Source organism: Lepus europaeus, chromosome 1 (genome assembly GCF_033115175.1).
Source record: "Lepus europaeus isolate LE1 chromosome 1, mLepTim1.pri, whole genome shotgun sequence".
Taxonomy (NCBI): Eukaryota; Metazoa; Chordata; class Mammalia; order Lagomorpha; family Leporidae; genus Lepus; species Lepus europaeus.
In genome coordinates, this window is record NC_084827.1 from 25,868,693 (window position 1) to 25,873,830 (window position 5,138).

The 5,138-nt window shown below is 42.5% G+C and overlaps 1 pseudogene; it reads left to right on the top strand.

Annotated features, from left to right (window-relative positions):
- The first annotated feature begins 3,570 nt into the window (after positions 1-3,570).
- On the top strand, positions 3,571-4,076 carry LOC133762295 (small nuclear ribonucleoprotein-associated protein B'-like; annotated as a pseudogene).
- Positions 4,077-5,138: the final 1,062 nt, after the last annotated feature.

The following is a 5,138-nucleotide window of genomic DNA, read 5'->3' on the forward strand; positions in this document are numbered from 1 at the left end:
AAAGGTACTTAGAAAATAAATATAATGTGAACTCACAGAGTTTATGGGTTCAAGGATCAAGCACTAAAACCTAAAATGGAGATTAAATATCTTCTCTTCAATTCTATCAAATTATTTGGGTAAAGGACATCTCTGTAGAAAGGGGTCAACTCACAAAAGAAAATAGGACCAAAAAATAGTAAAAATCTTTAAATATTTAAAAATAAAAATATACATTAAAATATAATGTGATACCAGGATTGTTTACCTCCCAAGTTGTCATAATTAGCAATTGACAATCATTGTATTGAAACAAAAAAGCAACAACAAAAACCCAGAGAACTGATAGAGGGAATTTCAACTGACACAGTCTTTCTGGCAATTGATTAATATCTACACAAGCTCTGTTGCAATTAAAAAGTATGTACCAGGGGGCAGCATTTAGCCTATTAAGATGCTGGTTAAGATGCCCCACGTCCCATGTTGGAGTGCCTGAATAGCTTATTTGGTTCTGTCTCCTTACTCCAGTTTCCTGTTAACACAGTCCCTGGGTGGCAGTGGTGATGCCTCAAGAAATTGGGTTCCTGCCACCCACATGAGAATCTAGATTGAGTTCCCAGCTCCCTGCATAGGCTACACCCAGCACTGGCCATAGTGGGCTTTTGAGGGAGTGAACCAGTGGATGGCAGCACTGTCTTTCTCTTTGTCTCTACCTCTCAAATAAATAAATAAATTTTTACATTATGTACTAAATATCTTGAAATACAGGATTACTGACTTAGGAATTCCTCTCCAAAGAATTGGCTCAACAAAATAACTGTTTCTATTCTATATATTCTAAGGAATATGTTATACATATTATATATATATATCATATATATCATATATAAATATTATGTCATTGAAATATTTGCAGAATTGAAAATTTGGAACTTAATGGGATAAGTAGTCTTCAGAAATTTTATTCAAAATCATATAAGTAATCTAAGATTGGCTTAGAAATAACTGTGTTTTGTAAGTTATTGGGCAGTCTTTTAAAATTATGTTCTTGAAATGTTTGTTGACATATAAAATTATTAAAAATTATTGCTAGCGAGAAACCCATTTTTGTTGGAAATTTTAATATGCATATTAAATATAAGTAGAAAGTAATTTGGAAATATAAACCACTGATGTGGGAGTTTGCAATATCTATCTTTTTTAAAGATTTATTTATTTACTTGAAAGGCAGAGTTACAGAGGGGCAGATGCAGAGACAAAGAAAGAGGTCTTCCATCCACTGGTTCACTCCCCAAATGGCAGCAAGGCCAGAACTGAGTTGATCCAATGCCAGGAGAAAAAGGAGCCTCTTCTGGGTTTCCTATGTGGGTGCAGGGGCCCAAGGACTTGGGCCATCTTCTACTGCTTTCCCAGGCCATAGCAGAGAGCTGGACTGGAAGCAGAGGGGCTGGGACTAGAACTGGTGCCCATATGGGATCCTGGCACTGCAGGCAGTGGCTTTACCTGCTATGCCATAGCGTTGGCCTCTGAAATATCTATTATTATTTACTTTGGCTCTTCTACATTTGCAATATTTGTACAGTGAACACATACTCGAAAAAGTTTTTCAAAATGATATAATTATTATTACATACACAAATGGAGTGTGCCTCAAGTATATCCTCCAAAAATTTTTCCTTGGTCTTTGATCATTTTTAATGAAAATAAATTGGAACATGTATTAGAAACTTCACACACTCATCACAATCTTCATCCCCAATCACCTGCCCCACAACTGCATTTCAACACCAGTGGCTGGATGACCACGTGCAAACATTGGCCCAAACAGCACCACTCAGGATCTCCTTCTCCCTATCTGGAAGTAGAATCCTGACTAATGGTTAAACATCAACACTTGACCTGAAGAAAAGAAGCCCAGAGCTATGGGGAGTTACAAGAGAAAGACAGGGAGAATTGTTCTGCTGAAAGAGAAAGAGAGAAAAGATGAAAAGAGAGACCACAAAGACCCAGAGAGACAGAAGGAAGAAACCTTACTACAGGCTTCCACACCCAGGACTTAGGGTCCAGGACAAGTAGATTCAGATTGTAGCAGGTCAGACAACAACTGGGAGCCCTCTGCGGGTTTATATCTCATTTATTCACAGTGGCAACAAGAAATGAACAGAAGTAGCTACTAGCCACTGACGATAGGGAGGCCACAGAAGATAACCTGCTTTTGTAACAGTGGAGGTGGCCTCACACACACACATAACTACAGGCATTCACACACACAGCTGCAGTCATGTGTCCACATCCACCCACAGGCAGCCAAACCTAACCAGGCCCCCCAGCTGCTTAGATGGTTTTACAAAGAGAAAACAGTGGCCCAGAGCCAAGCAGTTGCATAACAAGGCTGTGGGCCCCTCACCAAGCAGGTGGGCCTGCTGGTTACCATGACACTGGTTGCCATAGAGCACATAGATAAGGGGACATAATGGCACAGGAGCGCGATATCTTCACCTTTCCAACAAGGTTGTTTTCCAAAGTTTACAAAGGTGGATTGCACTTCCTGTGCTAGGAGTTCAGGAGAAATGTATATGTTAGGTTAGAATATGTCTTCCAAAGTTCATGTGTTGGAAACTTTATCCCCCAGTAAGATAGTGTTGAGAGATGGGATCTTTAAAAGGTGCTCAGATCATGGGAGTTCTTCTCTCATCAATGGGTTACTGTTGTTATCAAAGGAGAGAGTTTGTTATAAAAAGCAGTTTAGGTCTCCTCTTTATCTCTCTCTTCCCTCCCGCACTCCCTACCCCATGATGCTTTCTGTCATGTTATGACTCAGCTACACGGCCATCATCACTAGGTGTGGCCCCTCAGTCTTGACTTCCCAGCCTCCAGAACTGAGAAACAAATAAACTGTTTTACATGGTAAAGTCTCAGGTGTTATGTCTAACAATAGAAAACAGACTAAGACAACACATCCATTTTATTAAGTCTGTTTCTCCTTAACCTTTTCTAAGTAATTTCTCTTACATATTTGCAAATAAAAAACAGATTAAGAAATTTCTATCAATCAGGAAAGCAAAAATCATAGCTATTATTTTAACAAGAGAATTAAATAGAAGGAATGACTTAACAGCTATTGAAGGGTTAAAATACAGAAAAGAAACACTGAAGGAGTGGAGTGGCTAAAGGAAATGCCTCATGTCTTGGCCTGGGGAGCAGTCAGTGTTGTGGGGATGAAGAAGCCATTGCTTACATCTGAGACACATGGGGATGGGCAGTAGCCAAAAGTAGAAGTCCAAGTCAATCAGATGGACAGCTTCACAGAACAATCGAAAACATTAATTGTACCTGAGATGTTCCTACCAGCAGCAAGTACCTGTGGTGAATTTCCAGGCAAAACCAAGACAGGCATTCTCTGCTGAGACACCAAGAGATGGGTAAAGTAGTATTGGAATATGAAGAACTGATTCCAAGCAAAAAGCAGGCTCCAATTACCTTGTGTGAACCTTCTGGCCAGCTTGCATCATTTCTAGGAGAACCTGCACCATATATAGCCTCCCCTTAGATGTTAAGGACCCTGGGTTTTTCTGTGGAGGAACAGCATTCATGAATGTGGGCAAGAGTAGTAAGATGTTGCAGCACATTGAATGCAGAATGAGCTGTAGCCTACAAGATGGCCTAATATTCATTGGCAATAACAAGCCAATTTTGATTCTCTATGACTGTGATGAGTTCTGGAAGATAAAGCCAAAAAAAAAAAAAAAGTGAAGCAACTAGAACACAAAGAAAAGTGGAGTGGGGCTTGGATCTGGTGTTGCTACATGAAGAAGACTTGATATATATGACTGTGGAGGGGCCACCTCCCAAAGATACTGGCATTGCTCAAGTGCTATTTGCTGGAGCGGCAGTAGTCCCTGGGGTTAGTAGGGACGCTGGAGGGGAGCACCAGATAGTTCCCAATTCCACAGGCTCTTTCTATATTCGCAAGCCCTGTCCAAGGAGCTTGGAGGCCATCACAGCATGTAATGATTCCACAATGAAGAGGCACTGTAGAAGCTGCTGCTGCTGTTGCTACTGCCAGCATTACTGGAGCCCCAAAACAGCACCTATAGGCAGAGTAACCCCACCTCCAGGTATTACGGATCTTCTACCTGGTAAGGGAACACCTACGGGTCCATCAGTGGGAGCTTGCCCTGCTGCAGAGACACCAATAAGTATCTCCCTCTATGAATGAGCCTTGCTCCAGCAGGAATTAGAGACCTTCCTCCCCAACAAACCTGCCCACCAAGCACCTAGGTTTCTGTTGGTCTGTTTTCTTCCTGCGATGCTTTTTGTGAAACTGTGTAGAGTGTGAGTGTAATGTCCCCTCTTTCTACGTTACTAACAGCTCAGAACAAATGCACAGAGTAATTATAAAGACAGAAACATTGAAGGATAATAAAGACAGCAACTACAATAAATAGTTACTACCCTTAGTACTGAGATAATGAAGGGGACTGCATGGAAATACTAGAACTAGTAGTTCAAGGAGGGACTGCCCGCTGGTGCTTATAACTCACGATCTTACAGAATGCCTCTAAATCTAAGACTTAGATAATTTTTTTTTTTTGACAGGCAGAGTGGACAGTGAGAGAGAGACAGAGAGAAAGGTCTTCCTTTTGCTGTTGGTTCACCCTCCAATGGCCGCCGCGGTTGGCGCGCTGCGGCCGGCACACCGCGCTGATCCGATGGCAGGAGCCAGGTGCTTCTCCTGGTCTCCCATGGGGTGCAGGGCCCAAGCACTTGGGCCATCCTCCACTGCACTCCCTGGCCACAGCAGAGAGCTGGCCTGGAAGAGGGGCAACCGGGACAGGACCGGTGCCCCAACCGGGACTAGAACCCGGTGTGCCGGCGCCGCAAGGCGGAGGATTAGCCTAGTGAGCCGCAGCGCCAGCCTAAGACTTAGATAATTTTAAATAGGACACCAGCCACCTGCTGTTGATCTCTCTGAGAAAGCAAAATGTGGCTGGTTGTAGGAGTTTGGAGGAAAACCACTAGAAACTGGAACGAGTTTCTACTGTTACCCGCTGCCATTTCCAAAATGAAAACAAATATTGCTCAGGTGATGTTGACAGTCCCAGGAACAAAAGCAGAAAAGAGCGTGTCCCTTGTTCCTCTTCTAGGCCTCCAGGTTT